This window comes from Hyposmocoma kahamanoa, unplaced genomic scaffold (assembly GCF_003589595.1).
Source record: "Hyposmocoma kahamanoa isolate Upper Pololo Valley unplaced genomic scaffold, ASM358959v1 65, whole genome shotgun sequence".
Lineage (NCBI taxonomy): Eukaryota > Metazoa > Arthropoda > Insecta > Lepidoptera > Cosmopterigidae > Hyposmocoma > Hyposmocoma kahamanoa.
In genome coordinates this window covers 2,110,680-2,132,224 of record NW_020653853.1, presented here as the reverse complement: position 1 = coordinate 2,132,224, position 21,545 = coordinate 2,110,680, and the positions used below count along the sequence as shown (strand labels likewise).

The 21,545-nt window shown below is 36.1% G+C and overlaps 1 long non-coding RNA gene across 1 annotated transcript in view; it reads left to right on the top strand.

The window, feature by feature from the left end:
* Positions 1 to 21,545, top strand: part of LOC113231327 — a 121,432-nt gene that overhangs the window by 49,018 nt on the left and 50,869 nt on the right. The window contains exon 2 of the long non-coding RNA XR_003310554.1: positions 20,383 to 20,412. This is a non-coding gene — a long non-coding RNA (uncharacterized LOC113231327). The remainder of the gene's footprint in view (positions 1 to 20,382; positions 20,413 to 21,545) is intronic.

Sequence of the window (21,545 nt, the reverse complement as noted above, 5' to 3'; positions counted from 1 at the left end):
GAAACTATCATTCTATGCGTTATTATTCTAAGTACCGTAAAATGCTCTAATTTGGCCTACCTAGCCTTACATTGCCTGAACAGATTATTTAAATTTCATTAGTAAACTATTCTAGCTACAAGATCTCATCTATGACACGATTATTTACGCGTGGCAACACTTACTTTTGGTTCTTACAAGACAGATGTCAAATGTCAGTGAACGTCAGAATTTTTCAAATGGTGGCCGGTGACTTTTTTGCTGCACTTTAAAATTTTATTGTAAGTATTTTAAAGTATTTTTACGGGTTTTAAGGACCATAGTATTAAATGAAAAATAGCCCTCTGTGTTTTTATCCATATTTTGCACTTGTAAAGCGAGTTTTAGTGGTTAAATCAAGAAGAACAAATCGTGTGTCGTTTTTTATGAAAAATCGACAAAACTTTGCCTAGGGGTAGGGTTGTCACTTTTAATTTTGAAACTAAAATAGTACCTACCTAATATAATATCTATTAGACAATATTTTTACATTCTTTTTGACAAATTTTTACATTGGTAATTAATGTAGGTAGAAATATACACACCACATACATAGATAGATATATACATAGGTAGGTACTTATATTCTAAAACCTAAGTACCTAAGAAGTCTAAAACGTGCCTCTGATTTTTGCAGAGGCAGAAGATGTCTCAAAACAAGATAAGAACCAGTTCTCAAAACAAAAATAATAGTCGGCATTACGTGAATTACTCTACCGAAATGCTAGACATTGCCGTTGATCTCGTAAAATCAAAGAAATTGTCATCATATGAGGCAGAAAAACAATTTGGGATTCCCAGACGTACTATTTTAAATAAAGTCAACAAATGTCATGAAAAATCATTTGGGCGTCCTACAAGACTAAGTGAAGTCGACGAAAAAATAATTGCTGACACGATAAATATCGCGGCTGAGTTTGGCTCTCCACTGACTTTACTAGATTTACGACTTGTTGTGTTTCAGTATTTGGAAATTAATGATAAATTGCATATTTTTCATGGGAAGATGCCCGGAGAACGTTGGGCACGTAATTTTATAGCGCGTCATAATATGACAAAACGTACTACGCAAAATATAAAAAGAAGTCGCGCGTCGAAAACCGTTGCTGAGTTAAATGAATATTTTAAAAATCTCGAATGCTCACTTCACAATGTACCACCGTCACATTTGCTGAACTACGATGAAACCAATCTGAGCGATGACCCCGGCAGCAGCAAAGCAATTTTCAAAAAAGGAACAAAGCATCCTGAAGTTATACTTAACTCCAGTAAAAGCTCCGTCTCAATTATGTTTGCCGGTACAGCTGACGGAAAATGTTTGCCGCCTTACGTAGTTTACAAATCTGAGCACCTATGGAGTCGTTGGTGTAAAGATGGTCCACCAGGCTGTCTATACAATAGAACAAAATCAGGTTGGTTTGATATGACATGCTTTCAAGACTGGTTTGAGAAGATTATTATGCCTTGGGCGACTGCTTTAGATGGACCAAAAGTAGTTATAGGCGATAACTTATCGTCACATTTAAGCGTTCAGATTATAAAGCTATGCCGCGAAAACAATATAAGATTTGTGTTTCTGCCACGAAATGCCACTCATTTAACTCAGCCGCTAGATTTAGCATTTTTTGGTCCGATGAAAAGACACTGGCGAAAAATCATGCTCCATTATAAGTTGTCAAACCAAAATGCTACAACCATAAATAAATGCCATTTTCCACAACTTCTAAAAGAACTTATGGAAAAATTAGGAACAAGTGATAATCAGAATTTAAAAAGCGGATTTGAAGCTGCAGGCATTTACCCATTAAATGCCTCTAAAGTCATTCAAAAAATTCCCGAACCAACAGAACAGATGAAGCAGTCATTTGACCAGACCCTCCTGGAATACCTTAAAGGCGCCCGAGAAAACAAGCCAATGAAATGTGGAAGGAACTATAAATTGCAAGTAACTGCAGGAAAATCAGTTTCTGAGGAAGAAGTATTAGAGCCAAAAAAATCAGTGACAAGAAATAAAAAAAAACAAGTTACCCGTTCCGAAAAACTCTCACCGGTCACACTTTTATCGGATTCAAGATCAAACAAAGAAAATAGTATTCAGGAAAGTAACATAGATTTATCACCAACGACAAAAATATCAAACCAAGACAAAAGTGGTACAAAGATAACTATTCTCTCAGATATCAAATGGTCCAAAGAAAACGCAGCATTTTATGGTATAAAAAATGTTCCCATTAATTTGTTTGAAATAGATAAAAATAGCAAAATGAAATCATCATCTCATAAATCTGAAAAAGATAGTAATGAGCCCCCAAAAGAAGTTATTACAAACATAAACGTATATGGCACTGTTAGTAGTAGCGAGGAAGAAGAGGAAACTTACTTTACTGATAAAAAAATTAAATGCAAAAGGTCTCGTTTGTGTTCGAAGCAATCCGTCAAAGAAGCCAAAAGAATTAAAAAATGCAGGAGAGTTTTAAACAGTTCTACAACAGACAGTGACGTAGTCATGAGCGAACACGACGATTCAGATATATGTGATGTGTCCAGCGAGGTGATAAATGACGATTTAGTGAAATACGATTTTGAACCTCAAATTTCGCAACCTACGTTTAATACAATAGAAGAGCAGCTACAAGAAGCTAATAACGAAAAGGAAAACTTAAATGAAGGCTTAGGTGAGGTAAATGATTCATTACAAAATATTGATGATTCAGAGGAAATTTCACAAAAAAGGGCTAACAAGAACACTATTGAAGAATTATATAATTATAAGAAACAGTTTAATATAGGAGACATAGTCCTAACAAGATACTATGTAAGAAAATCGTGGAAATACTACATAGGAGTGATCGAAAATAAAGATTTTAATACAGGACGTTACTCAATAGCCTTTTACAAAACAACTGGCAAAAACAATGACAAGAAGTTTGTAAAACCTAAGCGCATTGTTGATAAAGACATCGTCCCTGAAGATTCCATTTTAAAAGTAGTGGAACTTTTGCAAATAAATGAAAATCCTGACGAATATGTTTTAATGCAGGATGAAGATAACATTTATTTTGTCTGATCATGTTAAGTTTGTAATTTTTGATTATTTTTAAGGTGCTGACAACAGCTAAAATGCTATCTCGCTCGCTCAATGCAGATATAAAATCACCGTACATAACAATGGAAAATTGCAAACAAACACGCGGTTAGAAAAACCTTAAGGGTTTAGCACAATTTTTTATATCAGATAGATCAAAACAAGTTTTCATGTACCTATGCTATTCTTTGCGACTTGGTTGTTTGCAATTTTCCATAACTATAAACAGTAATTTTATATCTGCAATGCGCGAGTGAGATAGCAGTTTAATTGTTTTTAGCATTTAAGCATACACCTATATTGTTAATTTGGTTATTGATAACCTGTCCGCCTTGTGTTGATTTATAAAAGGGTCTAAATTCATAACTACCAACGATTGGTAACTATTGTAATTTAATTACAATATATAGGTAGGTATCATCTCAGACATTTGAAGTAGACTAGTTTTCGACCTAATTCCCTTAATATTAAGGTTGAAAAGTGGTTCACCTCCGGTGTCCGCGATGGTATCCACCCATTTGCGATAGAAGATTTATTTTCTTAATTAATATTATTTTAGAAGAGTATTTTTGTTAGATATTACATAACTACAAATTGTTACCAATGTGCGTAATAAAAACGATTAAGACTGATGATTTTTGAGTTTTTAAAATTTATATTGTTTTATTTCCTATGGTGACAACCCTGAAAGATTCCACTCATATGTACTTAATGCTCAAAAAGCCTACCTAACTTTGCCTACCTTCTAGAAAAAAAAGAAAAACGTTTTGGATTTTAGGACATTGTTGAACTAATCTACTAATCCAATACTCTATGGACACGAAATCGGCTTATTTGGAAATATTTAATTTAACTGCGACATTTTTGCCTAGGCAAAGTAGAGGACATGCCATTTACTTTGCCTGCGTTTTGCAAAGCTTATTTCTCAAAAAATATGAGGTGTAGGCTATAATAAGTTGTTTTACTAAGAGCATAAAGTTCTGATTTCCATTTTCTCTTTACAAGTCATAAATGAATTTCCTACTCAAGTCAAAATAATTTAAAAAAACCTCGAAATCCGTGCAAAGTTAGGGCATTTTACGGTATACATACAAATGATGTAAAAACATGATAGGAGAAAAACACAAACTTACCTCGTAATTTTGCAAGAAAAAAGAAAACCACTGTTTTCAATAGGTATTTTACATATATACCAATGATTTTATATCAATTGAAGTAAATAGAGCACGTATACTATACGGTATATATTTCTCAAATGGTTTTAATACAGCAAGAGTAAGGGTACTGCTCGAGAAATGAGGTACTGATTAAACAAATTTGTTATTAATCAATTTGATTATTAATGGCTGTGAAAGTAATAATTAATGAATAAATGTGTATATATATATATTATTTTTTATGGATACATCAAATACCTCGTATACTAAATTCGTTAGTTTTAATTGTAAATCACTAAAGAGATCTTTGGAAGATGTGAGAAAATTATGCAAAACGGCAGACATACTAGCACTACAAGAAACATGGTTAATGCCTCATGACCTACCACTACTAAAGTCAGTGGATGAAGAGTTTGCCAGTACTGGGACCTCTGCGGTCGACACTGGCGGAGGGTTATTGAAGGGGAGACCCTATGGAGGAGTAGCAATTTTGTGGAGAAAAAGCGCATTTACTTCGGTTTCTGTAATTGAGTGTCATGACGTAAGATTAGCAGCTATAAAAATAGTGGTAAATGATAGATCAATGTTAGTGTTCTGTGTTTATATGCCTGTGAGCTCAGTTGAAAACTTTCCTATCTTCACTGAGTGTTTAGGTAAAATCAGTGCGATCATTGATGACAATAGTGAAATTGAAGCTGTGTATGTCTTGGGTGATTTCAATGCACACCCAGGTGAATTATTCTGGAACGAACTAGTGCAGTTTTGTGACGAACAGGACTGGTGCTGCATTGATATGGAGAAGTTAGGCCGCACCTCGGGCACGTATACCTTTACAAGTGATGCACATAATTGTAACAGGTGGTTGGATCACTTCATTGTCACCACATCTGCACGTGAAACAGTACGTAATATATGGGTGAAGCATGACGTGTTTTGGTCCGACCATTTGCCCCTATTTATGGAATGTGATATTGGTGTAGTAAGAGTTAAGTGTGATAATTGTAAACCATTATACAATGAAATTGTGTGGGGAGAAAGACAAAAGGCCCAAATTGACCTCTATCACTCAATATGTCAGGAAAAGCTCAGTCTAGTAGAGTTTCCGTCTGATTTAATGCGCTGTGAGGATAAAATGTGTCATAATCCTAAGCATTACATACTCTTGGATAACGTATATAAAACTGTAATAAGTACACTGCAAGCTGCTTCTCGACAATCGAAAGTACGAAAATGTTGTAGAAAGGGACGTTATATAGCAGGATGGAACAAGCATGTAGCTAGCGCTCATCGGGATGCAAGGGCTAAATTTCAAGTGTGGATGTCAGTAGGAAAACCACGTAGTGGTGTAATATTTAACGAAATGACAGAGAGCCGAAGGCTTTTTAAGTCAAAGCTGAAATGGTGTCAGAATAGGCAAGAGCAAATTAAATGTGACATATTAGCATCACACCATTCGGCAAAGGACTTCAGAAGCTTTTGGAAAAACACAAATAAGTGGAATGTGACCCCAAGTCCTCCCTTGAGTGTTGGGGGGGTGAGTGATCGTGTGGACATAGCCAACAATTTTAAAAAATTTTTCACAGTCAGCTCACCGTTGAATACTATGCCCTGCCGTATGCGCGATGGTGGGATTGCATTGGGGGGGAGTACAGTAAGTTTTTCCGCAAAGGAAGTCGCGGCTATTATAAATGGTATGCAGCGAGGAAAATCCCCAGGACACGACAGTCTCAGCATCGAGCATCTCAGGTATGCGGGGGAACATTTACCGGGAATTTTGGCAATGTTTTATACGTTGTGCTTGCGTCACTCTTACTTACCAGAGGGTCTTATGCGAACTATTGTAGTGCCGTTGGTAAAAAACAAAACGGGTAACGTTTCGGATCTGGCTAACTATAGACCCATCTCACTTGCAACTATAATTGCTAAAATATTGGATAGTTTGCTTAATAGCCACCTCAGTAGACATATAAAATTGAATGACACTCAATTTGGTTTCCGAGCGGGTCTGTCTACTGAAAGTGCCATCTGGTGCCTTAAGAAAACTATTCAGTATTATACTGAAAGGAAAACGCCGGTATATGCGTGTTTCCTGGACCTGTCAAAAGCGTTTGACCTTGTTAATTACGACCTGTTATGGGACAAACTAGGACGCACGGATGTGCCGGCGGAATGCGTACTTTTGCTTAAATATTGGTACAATAACCAAGTAAATCAGGTGAGATGGGCAGGCAAGGTGTCCGATGATTACCGACTCGATTGCGGTGTGAGGCAGGGGGGGCTTACGTCACCATTGCTTTTCAATCTGTACATTAATCAGCTTCTGGATGAACTCGGCAGCATGCATGTTGGTTGCTTTATTGATGATATATGCGTCAATAATATCAATTATGCTGACGACATGGTGCTGCTGGGGCCGTCTATTAATGCGCTCAGGAAATTACTCAAAGTGTGTGAGAGGTATGCAGCCAAGCATGGGCTGAAGTACAACTCAAAAAAAAGTGAACTGCTTGTTGTAAAGGCAGGTAAATGCTATCCAGATGTTGTACCATCGTTAACGCTTGGTGGCACGCCTCTTAATAGAGTTGATAGGTTTAGATATCTTGGTCACGTTATTACTGACAGCATGAAAGATGATCTAGATATTGAAAGGGAGCGCAGAGCGCTGGCTGTGAGAGGAAACATGCTGGCCCGTAGATTCACTCGTTGTACAAAAGACGTGAAAGTTATGCTTTTCAAAGCTTTTTGTCAGTCAATGTACTCGAGTAGTCTATGGGTTAGATATACACAGCGTACATACAATTCAATACGAGTACAATATAATAACATCTTCAGGATGCTGTTGGGACTGCCACGGCACTGCAGTGCATCCGGCATGTTTGCTGAAGCGCGAACAGATGACTTTTATGCCATCAGGCGTAAAAGAGTGTCATCTCTGCTAAAGCGAGTGCGTGACAGTGGCAATGGCATCCTGAGGATGTTTGCCCATCGTTTTGACTGTAAAATTTTAAAGTTTTGGGTAAATATTACAACGGGTCAAATTAAGCAATAATTGTGCATTTTCCAAATTTTAATATTTAAATCTTCTGTCAATATATTCAAAATTCAATGTAATCATACTAACATAGTTCTAAGGTTTTCTTTTGTAACTAACACTATTATCTTATGGGCTATGGCCTGAAATAAATGGTTTTATTATTATTATTATTTTATTATTTAATGTCTTTCGTAAAAATATAAATTCCGAAATAAAGCCAGAGTACGGGAAAAATTTGAATTGGACCTGTTTTAGTGTCGACTCTATTGCTGGTTGTAATTCTGTTTTCATTGAAGCCATTCTTCCCAGCTATTTCGATATTTATACATAATTAAAATAATATTTTCATTACGTACTTATACATTAAACATTGTACGCCCGTAGCGGGTACATTGTGAGAACGGTGATTATGTTCATAATACCAGACAGACAATAAATGAACTTTATTCTCTTCTAAGAACGTCAGTCCAGGGCATCAGTTCCTTGCCTAAGCTTCTGTACCCTTTTTTGGATCTCCAAAACCCGCCTGTTGTCTACGGCATTATTATATGGGCTGTCATTATCTAAGCATTTGATTAGTTATTTTACCAAGTATTCTAAAGTAATAACCACGAGATCTTTGCAACCTTTCACACAATGTAACAACGAGCTATAGAAAATCAACTAACCCAGTTAACAGTTTGAGGTGAGAACCATTGATGCAAGTTCAAATTATAACTGAACAGGTCGAGAGTTTGGCTTACAAAACGCGTTCATTCAAGAGTTGTGCGGTTGTGGGTTTATTTAGATCGTTTTTGTACTGTGCTGTTACCATTATTTTGGTCTAAAGATAATTGCGCAGTAATTGACTGCCTCGTAATTGCAAAATTGAAATAATTGCGAGTCAAAAACGCAGTAATTTAACACATTAAGATAATGTACAACAAGTGGCCTTATTATATAGGAGGCATAGGTCCTAGGTTCGATTCCCGTGCCGAGAGAAATATTTATATGGCCTGCATGTATTTCTCTCGCGAGTTCGGTTGTATTTTGTGGTTGTCTAAAAAAATAACCATATTTGTTTTGTATTTTTGTTTATATTTTTTTTTTGTTAATCTCACCCGGTACTCCTAAATAATGGCTACTCATTCTCGCCTTGAAAAGGCCCAAGTCGTATCGTTCAGAGAACAAGTCTGTGGGCAGGGAATTTTACTCCATAGCAGTTTGCCTTATAAACGTGGAAGCGAAACTTTTCGTACGAGTCCTTGGCATATCCACAACGTAGGAGTGGAAAACCAGACTACGATGAGGAGGGGAAGTTGTAATTTTTTATCGTGACATATTATTTAATATTCAAATATTTTATCGTGAAATATTATTTAATAATTACACGATAATATACTTGAATATTTAAATAATAATAACGAAAGTTATTGTTTATGATGTTCGTAATAAATCGTCGGCTTATTGCAAGAAGTCATTAATTGCCGTAAGTCGACGAAATGAGCCTGAGAGGTTGTTAGAATTCAACAAATAACCCTTTAAAATTATCGGCACGTGTAATCGTGTATTAATTTATTCTATGAATAATTTTATTTACATATAACGATTATATACGTATTTATGTATTGTGGGTGTATAAAGTGTTTTTAAAATACGACGTTGAATAAAGTTTTAGAAGTGTAGAAATACACTACCGGATATTCTTAACGGTCTTAAATCTGGTCAACAAATACTTAAGGCGAGATATTTCAATACTTGATTTTAAGATGTGAGGTGTGAGGAGGGGGGCGCCTCTCGCGTTACGCAATGCTGTAAATTAATATGAATTAAATAAGAACAGGCGGAACAGAATTGACACAGAATCGATGCCGACGATGACGACTGACGCGACACGGCGTGTCGTTAAACCGCTGGGCAATTTGCAAATTTTAGGGTAAATGTGAAATTAATAACTAATAGCTTCAATTGGCTTCACTTCTAAACCATTATTTTGCTGGTTCTCATAAAACAGAAATGTCTGCATATAAAAATTATGTACAAAGTTAGATATTTTTATACTCAAATATTTCATTTAGAATGTTTATTTTAGCCTGTTTTCAGGATTTTGTACAATCGGATAAAGTACACCCTATCGTGTAACACATTAGCACATTCTTTTGACAATGTTCTTAGGCGTACCGTATATTTTTTGGAAGACCGTTATTTTTACCATTTGATCTAGGAAAACAGGTTTTCCCGTTTCTCCGAAAAATTCTTATGGCGAGGCTTGACAATTATTCTCATATCAATATGATTACTAGTACAAAGATCGAACACATATAAAAGCTTTATCGACGGATGGGACTTAAACCCTCGACCATACTGAAGAAGAGTTAATACTCTATAACACCTTATTCCGTAATATTCTAGAATACTGTAGCACACTGTAACGTCCACATTTTGCCACTCACTCACTGAGATTGGAGAGGATACAGAAGAGGTTTGTAAATCATTTGGCGTTCTACACTGGACAAGCCAAAAAACTTTCTTCATATAAATCAAGACTCACAAAGTTCCAAGTGCTGTCGTTGGAGAAGTGATGAGACATTTTAGATATAATCTAGATTTCCAATAAAGCCTCTTTGTAAGCCTTTTCGCCGGATCGTTTTAGGAGCGAATTTCCATTGCTAGGCTTTGCCAGTTGCACAATGATCATAGAGCAACGATTGATTTATACACTACTTTTCTGTAGTAAGAACCAAGCGCCAAATGTCATCACCTTCCTAAAATCTTTCACCTCACTTCTTGTTTATGCTTTCGCTTAGTCTTAACATATTAACACTGTTTGTTTTTGTAAGTGATTTCTATGGTTAAATTAATGTTTACACTTTTCCTTTCGTAAATTTCTTTTTACTCTGCAACAATTGCAGTGAGCTTAGTTTAAAGTTTTATGCATGTATATTTTCTGATATTTTATTGGTGTAACTATTGTTGACCTACCGAATAAATTAAAAAAGATGGTTCTAATTATTATTATATTAATATAAATTTTGTCATTTTGTCACCGACGATCTCAGGGGCAATACGGATATCGAGAGGGAACGAACGAACGAATGTAATATGGTGGTGCGAATTTATTCTTTAGGGCGCATTTATTTGACATTTTGAATTTAAGGGTGGCCATGCACGGCCTGCTCGAGCAGTTAGTCAATGATCGACATAAACGGACCGCTCTTGCAGTCATAGTCAACAGTTTGAGGCTGCCATTGATAACTGCTGAAGTAGTTGATACCAACTGCAGCAGTTGGTATTGTAGACTGAGCATTATGATTTGTATTAGAAATATTGGCTGAATAAATGTAGGTTTGTGTTTACAATTATATTAAAAAAACAGGATGGTAAAAAATTAATATGGTGGTTCTAGAACAAGCTTCGATCTGAAATTTTTTTTTTAATAATAACGCACACAGACAACATAGCCCCGCACTAGGGAAACCCTGTGTCGCGGGTGCCATGGACACATACATAGACAACCACAAATTACACCCAAACTCACGAGAGAAATAAATGTAGGCCATACAAATATTTCTCCCGACCCGGGAATCGAACCTGGGGCCTCTGCGTGGCAGTCCGGCATGGTAACCGTTCGGCCACGGAGGCAGTTAAAATACTCAGTAAATCTTTGTTCATAAATATAATCTCTCTCTACGCTAACCCACGACTACGTCCTATTACAGTATCAACTGCTCAACAAGTCACAGTTTCAATTTCATTCAAATGTATTGGATCTTTGTATTAATAATTATAAATCGAACAGTTTTTTTCATCGTTAGTTTCTCTACATTTGTCTCTTTCCAACGCTAAGCCCAAGTTATTCCTAAGTTACATCTATAAGTCAAAGGTTATTCATCAAATAGCCTAACGTCATCGTTTATCATACAACAACAGATCTTTACAAATATTTGTAATCTTCGACTCGCGACTCGCGAATAATAAATCATGCTAAAGATTCAGAACGACAGATTCGTCTTACGACAAATTAGAATGAATTCGTTTTTTTTTTCTAAGAAGCTTTCACGTGGTACAAGTTTGAAGAGCAGCCATCTTGAAATTAAATTGGTATTATGACTCTTATTCTTGCGAAAAAATGTTATTTTACATTAGAGTGACAGTTCCATGAATAGTAGCAGCAGAGGTCATTGTGAAAGAGTTCGTCCAGGGAAGTACTGCCACCTTACCAATTTCTGCCGACAAGCAGTAATGTGAGAATTACTGCATTCCAGATTCGAAGAGTAGTTGAAATTACAGGCATCTTGGACTTGTCAACTTATGTTTCAGGGTAACGGTCGCAGTGCCAGTGCCCTAAGACCTTTGCGATTTAAAGCAATGATTGGTGTTGCAACTGTTATGGACAGGCGTGTCTCTTATCACCAGGCGGACTTATTCGTCCCGTCATTTAGTAGTCTAAGAATAAAACATAATTCTACCTAAATCTACATTCGTCTAGCATAAACGTCATGACCACAAAAATTTATAACAAATTGCTTGACCTATCAAAAAATAAACAAATAATAGATTATAAAAAAAGTTATATTTGGTTACCGCTTCTCAAGCATCTCCATATTCCAGCAGTGGCCGAGTATATGTCTACAAGACCTTGTGGTTCAGTCGTTCACAGTGTACGAGCCCGTGACATAAACAATTATAACAAACAAAAGAACGATTGGTGTGGGACGCCACATGTGCCGACACACTTGGCCCATCCCATCTCCAGCACACCAGCAAGAGGGCTGGCTCCACAGCTGAGCTAGCGGAAAGAATAAAAAGTAATAAGTACCAGGATCTCGGCTCTGACTACCTATTTACAGCCGTCGAAACCCTTGGCCTGTGGGGTCCCAGTGCCCTTCACCTGTACAAAATTTATTTAAAATAAAAATTAATGGGCTGTCTGGGAAACCCAAGGGCCGGCAGCTACCTTGCCCAACGCATTAACATAGTAATACAAAGGGGGAACGCTGCCAGCATCTTGGGCACCTTGCTGCGGGGACCCAATTTTATTCATATAATTTTAAAATCCTAGTTTTACCTTTCCTAATAGTTAAACGGTTACTGTCTTACTGGTTTTTTACTTTACCTGTATATTTAACTTATTTTCTAAAAGAACGACAACAAAGATAAAAGTAGAAACTATATCTAACATCCAGCACAAATTTTAGTAAAAGCTCCTTGTAAAGGAGTTCGTCCAAGAAAACTCTATCATCTTATTCATTTCTGCCGCCAAACATAATGTAAGAATTGTTGTGTTCTGGTTTTGAAGGATGGTAGTGAAATGTTTTTTTACACCGCACTACAAAATCCTGTATCGCAGGTGCCATAGATACACAAATAGACAACCACAAAATTACACCCAAACTTAATAAATGTAGGCCATACAAATATTCCTCCCGGCCCGGGAATTGAACCCCGGACCCCTGCGTGGCAGTCCGGCATGGTAACCGTCTGGCCACCGAGGCAGTTTTACAATTGCAGGCACATGGGACATGTCAATAACGTCTCAGGGTGACGGGTGCAGTGGCAATGCTTCCGCATTTTTGTGATTTAAAGCTCTAAGTGACACTGAAACTGTTATGGAAAGGCGTGTCACTTACTACCAGGAGCATGAATTGTTCGTCCCTTCACGTGATATCATAAAGAAGAGAACATAATAAGGCCTCCAAAGCACTGATTCCCTGCAGAGTCTAGTGTGTTGTAAAGAAAAAAAAACGCAGAATCTCGTGAATTGCACCACACGAAAAGAAATTACTACCCACGAAGGTATCCCACAATGCCGCAGCCTACTCCAGTGAAATATGACTTCGTTACAGGAAAATTGTTTGAAAACTCGTAATTTCCCGATATTAAGGAACAATGTTGAGAGCTACTTAGACAAAGTTTTTAAATGAAATAGACTTTGTTAGGATGCGGTAAAACTCGATTAATATCGTAGAATGCTTAACCAAAATCCCGCCTTAAAAAAAGGTTTTTTGTGATGGAACGAACAAGTCGTGCGCCTGTTGGTAAGCGGCACGCCTGTCGATAACAGTTGCTGTGTAACTCAGAGCTTTAAATTGCAAAGATCTGAGGGCCAATGCCACTGCGCCCATCACCCTGAGATATAAGTTGAAAAGTCCCTTGTGCCTGTAATTTCACCAACACATTTACCCTTCAAAACCGGAACGCAGTTATTGTTCATATTACTGCTCGGCGGCATAAACAGGTGAGGCGGCAGTATTGCCCTGGTCGAACTCTTTCACAAGGGACTCTACGGCTACTAAAGATGATCAACAATAAATACAAAACACAAATATTTTGCACTAACATAACTTTTTTAATATAAAAATATTTGTTTTTTCATTCCGTAATTTCCAGTTTTTTTTATAAATCTTACCATGTCTCATTTCTATACGCGTGGGTATAGTTTCTATACTTTAGTGGGTCACGATTTTTAAATTCTTTACTGACAATATTGCCGCGGGTAACTACCAAAAATGCCGTCAATCAGATCATCAAATGACGCACCTCACGTGATTTCGAATTGTGACATCAAATAAATAATAAACTATACGGACATCCAAACATAGTTTCTCTAGTATTCCAACCATTCAGCTACTATTAACAATGAGACAGGTGTAAATGATATGATAAAAATTCACATGTAAATAAGTCTTTGTGTTATTACAACCGCTATTGAACGTGTCATTTAACTCGCGCGGTATGATAGTTAAATTATAAACAACAGTTTATTAAATAAAAAAAAATGTAGTAACAAAAATGCCGGATAACCACAGCAATCGCCTGGTTTTAAACAAAGAAATTCCTTGTACTATGAGTACCAGAGTAACGGAATTCAATCCGTGGCAATATTCGGGACACACAGACACTACCAATTTAAAAAGTTCTTTTCCAAAACTAATCCTACCGGAAATCTTGCAGACTTCTTTCATGAACGTTATAACTTGGGTATTTTCAAGGCTGGAGTGAAAAGGCATCATTTAATTGTCTACCGTTGACCTCATCGTCAGTTACGATACCTATATTTTTGTTTAAAAATTCGGACATGGGACTTCCTCATCCAATACCCACAGTGCTGGGGCAAATCTGGTCGACAATTTTGTTTGCGATACAAAGTGACGACGGGACGAACAAGTCGTGCGCCTGATGGTAATCGACACGTCTGTCCATAGCAGTTGCAGTGTCATTCAGAGTTTTAAATCACAAAAATCTGAAGGGCACTGCCGTGCTGGGTGCAGTCACCCATCACCCTGAGACGTAAGTTGACAAGTCTCATGTGCCTGTAATTTTACCAGCACCCTTAACCTTCATAACCAGAACGCAGTGCTGCAGAAATATACGTTATTTTAAAAACGATCTGAATAAATCGAAAAGTTTAATGACCTCAAGAGAATGGGTATTGTTGTGTTTGTTGTTGTTGTAGATTAGAACAGATTTTATGCAGGGTGTAACAAAAAGGTACGATCGTTATTCAGTAAATAAATATGTGAATTTTCAGAAAGTTTGGATCCTCTACAAATTTACAATACACTGCTAACTTCTTGCAAGGGAACTCAGGCTACATTCAGTTGAATAGAATGTACTAAATTTTTATTATAAACAAGACAGGGAACTTTCCGTTTGCTAAAATAATTATTTGACGTTGTTGGGCAGATTTACGACAAGTCGATTTCGCGCACCAGATACGGTTATTTTTTTTTAGTTTTTCATGATGAAGGTATAAAAAATGCCTACTACCGATTGCAGAAATCTTCTTGACACTTGGCTTTACACCGCAATTTAGTAACCAATCAAAAATAGGTCAATGCTATCAAGAACATTCCAAATTGAAACGAAAATTTTTGAAAGAGAAAGTTATTAAAAGCAGCCAGTATGTTTACCACAATTTTCAGTGAGAATCGTTGTTAGCGACCGTGTAAAATATTTGTAAACAAAATGTTACTTTTTTCTTGCGACGGTCAATAGCGGCTAGCGAGCAGTGCGATTAATATACTAAGGACTTTCCAAATTCAAATATACATTGTTATCAAAAGTAACCAGGCTGTTACAATAACAAAAATATTTGTAACCAAAATGTTGCTACTTGCCGTGACCGTTATGGTTACGAATAAAAAGGTTATGAATAAAAGGCCACTTCAGCTAAATTACAATTTCATTAGAGATGTTTAAAGATTCTACGAACGAAATTAGTTGTTTGAACAAAAAAGTTGTTGTAAACATGAACGAAATTATTCATAACAAATTATTCACAAAAACTACTAAAAATATATTTATATTTTGAAATAGAATTAAAAACATTACTGATTAGGGTTGATGAATTTATTCCGTTGCCGTAAATAATAAAAAAAGTAGAAGCACAGAGTCAAAATTAAAAAATTCGAAAATAACGTACTTTAATAAATACAGACCAAACATATAACAGAATTTGATTTTAAATGTGGCTCTCATATTCAGGCACAGAGGCTATAATTTCTTTAAAAAGTTTCAAGACAAATTACGCCCGGTAAAGTAAACCAATTTCGTTTTGTTGAAGAATCCGCCTTCTTTGTCTTTAATAAATTGTATTACTCTTCATCTGCGCAGCTCTCGTTTATTATATACGACACTTATCAAAACAAATTCTCTGTACATTAAGGAAGTTTGAAAAAATGAGTTTTAGTCCGTTTTCCATATAAAGAGATTAACGAATTATTGGGGTAATAATTTAGAAGCAACCATCCGGTTGCTATATATATACTACCATTATATTTATGAATGTACAATAAATTGATCCCGAAGAGTCTGCCACGGTGTTGCAGCACGTCGATCATGTTTGCAGACATCAAACGGAGGGATGATTTTCATGCAATAATCCGCAAAAAAAATCATCTCAAATGCTTTGCCCACGGTACAGAGACAATAACGTTCTGAATATGATTGTCTCTGTCTTCAATTGTTTAGCAGCAGTAGACCTCTTTGTAAAGAAGTTATTTCGGGGAAGTTCTGTCATTATATCTATTTCTACCGCCAAGCGATAATGTTATTTCTTCTTGTTATTAGTGCGTTCCGGTTTTGAAGGTTAGAGCGATGCCACACGATGCGTTGCATCGGCGTTGCGACATCTAAGCGATGACGCTACGTTGTACATATTACATATAAATCTGTGCCTCTACCACGAGTTTACTGTGACAGTTGTCGCTAGCGATCGCGTAAATGACTTCACAATTTTGTACGGTAAATTATACAGCCCTAGCGGTCACAAGAAGAAATAACATTTTGTATATAAATATTTTAAGCAATCGCTAGCGATAATTGTCAATGTAATCTCATGGTAGAGGCGCAGAACGACATGCCACACGGTTTCGGCATATAGGACAATGGGCCAGGAGACGAAGAGGGTAGGATATGAATAGAATAGAATAGAATCGTTTATTTCATGTTATCAATGTCACAATATTACAATTGGAAATACAATGTCAAGGGATAACTATGATCGTCAGTAATAAAATTATAATAATAATAATGAATATAAAATAAAGTAGTATAACTACTGCTTGTCGAATAAAATAAAATTAAAATTGTTTCAAAAGAAACTCATCGACACCGTATAGCAAATGTGGCATTCGGTGCGTTGAAATCATGATGTTGCACCGACGCAACGCACCGGCAGCGCCTGTGTGACATTGCTTTAAGGGTGCTGGTGAAACTACAGACCATGGGACTTGAAACTTTATATTTTTTATTGAGCAGTTAGGTTTTCGCGATTGTTACACATAGGAAATGAAACAATTTTTCCGGATTTAAATCGCGTACATTTGTTTTTTCAAACAAAAACCTTAACATCTCCTATGGTCACGGCAGATTGTAAAAGTATCCACGGCTTACACAGATAGCATTAGAAATACATTCCCTGACAATCGATGCACCATCCTGAAATTTCAGCTTCATCAAACAATGTTCTCACTAATCACTTACAGCTTAAGCCGTGTAGACTGGACTTAATTGGCAATAACCTTTCTTGAACCCGTCGAGTCGTCTGGCTGATGGGCTGATCATTCCTCAGTCTTATCTCCCGCCGACACAGGCAGGGGCCGTCGAATAAATTTCGATGATCGATTGACTACGTTTGAACGACAGAGTACTTTGTCAGCAATATTGATTTTAGCTATCTGAAACAATTAGGGAGTGGATCTCAATTTTGTCTACGATTGGTCAAATTTAGATGGAATACTCAGTTTCTGGAGCTGAAAATCCTTAGTGGAAGAGTTTGTCCAGGGAAATATTGCCACCTTACCTATTTCTGCCGCCAAGCAGTAATGTCAGCATTACTGTGTTCCGGTTTTGAAGGGTAATAAGGGTGCTGGTGAAATTACAGGCACATAGGACTTGTCAAGGTGATGTACTCTTCTAATGGTCGTGAACAGTATTTTAATATTAAATTTGGAGTCAGTCTGTATATTGTAACTTGTTCTTATTTGTACTATACGTATGCCTTAGCAATGGTACTATCGGAAATAGAGACTATAAGATATACGTTGAAGTGCCAAACACCTATCGGTTCATAATTCAAGTAAAATACATTGCCAACAATAGTTTCAACTAAAACTAGCGCTGAAGACATTTATTTCACCTGGAATTAGCTTTATTTAGGCTGCAATCGTTATGTTAATCCGAGCAGGTTAAATGATGCAAATTTCAGCATTAGACCGTATTTACTTATAAATCCATTTGATTTGCCGGATTATCGTATTAAATGTTATGAATAGGCCCTATAATCGAATCTATAAAGTGGTCTTCATTTTTTTTTGGGTAGGGTACGGTTTCACCTTACGGCCTCTTCTTAAAAATTCCATCCTTTCTTGTATCTGCTCATGATGATATTCATACCTACACTTCTTTTTTGTAAAACATTAAATAGAAGACATTTTGGTATTTATTTCATTCAGTCATTTTGTAAGCAAAGCAATTTATTATATACTGTGAAACAAAATTCTCAAATATATTAACTACCTTGATGTGTTATGTTTTTTTACTTTCTGCACTTACTATTATTTATAAATGAAATGAGAAATTTATAATACCTTTTCTTTTCATGCTAAGTGATGGGACGAACAAGTCGTACGTCTGATGGTAAATGACACGCCTGTCCATAACAGTTGCTGTGCCACTCAGAGCTTTAAATCGCAAAGATCTGAGGAGACATAAGTTGAAAAGTCCCATGTGCCTGTAAATTCACCAGCACCCTAACTCTTCAAAACTGGAACGCAAAATACTCACATTATACTGCTTGGCGGCAGAAATAGGTAAGGTGGTTGGAGTTCCCTGGATAAACTCTTTCACTGCTCTACTTTAATATCTTTACATACTTGATATATTTCGAATACTTGTACTATAAAAAACTTAAAGAAAGAAACAGATCTTAAACGGAATTGTTTTATAAAATGATAATTTGTTCGACGATGTTTAGTTGAGACTAAACGGTCTCTACTTTTTTATTTGAGCACGTTTTTTTTTTCTAATCCTAAAAAAATGAAGTTTAAATAGTACTTATTTTGTCTAGAATAAGTAAGTTGTAAAAAAGTAGAATAAGTAAATTGAAATTAAACTAATAATGATGATTTTTATTGTAGACCTTATGGTTCGTGTTTTAGTAGTCATATGCCGACAAAGTCCGAAAGAGAACACAGACGGACGATAAACAGCAATATGCTGAGACTTTGTCCATTTCGTCCAGATATTAGTATAACAAATCGTAGCTCGTAGTTCATAAGTGTATCATATATATTTCCTGTACATATTTGTGTGATGAATAATTTCCTGTTCATTTATTTTCTTTATTATCTCAAGACCGCGTCATAGTTGCGCCACTGCAGTGCTTCTAGAAGCGTCGAATTCGAGGGCGCCCATGATGTGATTAGAAACATTTTGTGTTAGGCTTAGAATAATAACGCATAGAAACCTAGTCCGCACACGCTAAGTGAGGCAAATTGAAGCGCGCCCAAAGGGCCTACACGAGCGGGCAGGCCTTCAGTGCTCAAGGCCAACTGGCACCGCGCACAGATCAAGAATTTTAGCTAAAAATGACGAAATGTGCGGTAAATGAGTGTAAAAATACGTCAGACAAATATAAAATAGATACTAATATCACATTCCACAAGGAAGTAACGCGTTTTAACTTGTATTTTTATATAAATATTCACTAAAACCGAAAATTAACCTACTACTAAAACTAGCCTACATGAATATGATTTTTGCCTCACTTGTGACAGTTCGTTTGATATGAAACTATCATTCTATGCGTTATTATTCTAAGGTGTTAGGTATGTTTTATATGGCAAATAAAAAATGTAAACGTATTGATATGGAATATTACTTATGACACTGTATTTTTTCAAGATTTGGCAAATTTATTATTATTATTTTTCGGTAACCTATCACCAAGTCGAAAGATTTCTGGAAAATGTCATTTCGGACCACTGATAGATAACCTTATTTTTCACCGACTTAAAAAAAGAGGAGATTCGACTGTATTTTTTGGGGTGTTACGCGACTACTCCGGTATTTCTGAACCGATTTTGAGTTTTGATGACTGTTTTTGTTGGTAAGAGGTTACTTCAGTAGTAGTCCCACTTAAATTTGAAGAAAATATTCCACATGACTATTTGAGATAGGTTTCTTTAAATAAAAAGTTATAATTATTATCTTTTTATTTCATTTGCTCGTTTGCCTCTTTACATGAAAAAATCTGCCATTTTATTTTTTCATTTCATGTTTTATCTTAATACCGTATCTGTGTGGTTTTAATTCAATTTGAATGATTTCGCCGGTGATGTCCCTTTCCTGCAGCTAACTACGCGTTGCCTGTAGAGCAGCGAGTCTCGATTTATGTATGTCGTAGCAATAACAAAAAAGTTTTGTAATCGATATCCGCCATGTTTTTTTTTCTATTGAGACAGTTCACTATCGCACTAAAATCGCCTCTGTCGTAAGATCGGACATAACACTTTGTTTCAAGATGAAAAATCATGGAAAGATATGACGATAGTCTATTTGAGACACGCCAACATTTTTCACGAACACTCTTCTCTTTTTTTCAGATTGACGCTTGCTACTTGACGCGTGCTAAGGTAAGATAATAATTTTTCGAAGAAAATTAAGACGCGTTTAATATTAATTTTAGGTTCAAATTTTGGGTATAATATGTACTATTATCAGAGCGGAACGAAGACGGATAGAATTACAGACTGAAATCAGATTAAAATATATTGGCATGTGCCATCGAGTATATAACTAGAAATAGACACGAAATGTCATTTAATTTGTTTGAAAACCATTATGCCAAATTATTATGGTGACGATTGCGCTCCGATTGGCCAGCCCGAATTCAAAACAATTGACGGGTGTCGTCAATTGTTTCACTTCAAATGGATCTAACTTAGCTTTGCTATATAATGGACGAAAATTGAAAAATTACGTATTTAATATTTAATTACCGATGAAATTTGATTCCGTTTGTTTTGTAATTAGATGTTTTGCTGTTTTTCCCATACCACCGAATGGAACAGCCCGCCATTATTAGAGATATTATCTTTATTACAATAAATACAGAATATTTTCGGAATATATTTATTAGCTAATATATATATTAGCTTACACACAGGTCAGTTGTTGGCGCTGTACTATTTCAGCTTTCTAATGTGTGATGTCATACTTAAAAGTGATATAATTTACTTGATGAGTTGCCAATGATGGATTTTTATTTCGTCTCTACTTCTGGTTTTATACTCGATGTCATGTGCAATACCATACTATCAAATCTAACAGTATCCTGGCCTATAAAATATATAAATACATACTTAAGTTACTCCAACAAAGATAGTTAAGTAGAATTATGGATGATCTGCAACGAACGATGCGGTTGGCATTATGTTAACCCGTGTTTAAATAGAATATTAAAAAAACTGAATAAACATACTTAGTTGGGTAAAGATTAACAAAAGTTTTGGGGCACAAATATTATTGCTCCAAAATTCTGTTGGGTGAGCGTAGCCATTGACATTGACACAACTTAAATGCTAAATAGTATATATACAATTGACACCTTCTCCTATCGGACGCTCCAGAAAATAAAATGGTTAAAATTGAGCTTCACTACACACGCACGGAGGCACGCACGCACGCACGCGTAGTCTCTGTCACACTTATTTTTTTCAACCTCATGTATTCACAACAATATTAATATTAATATATATACAGGGTG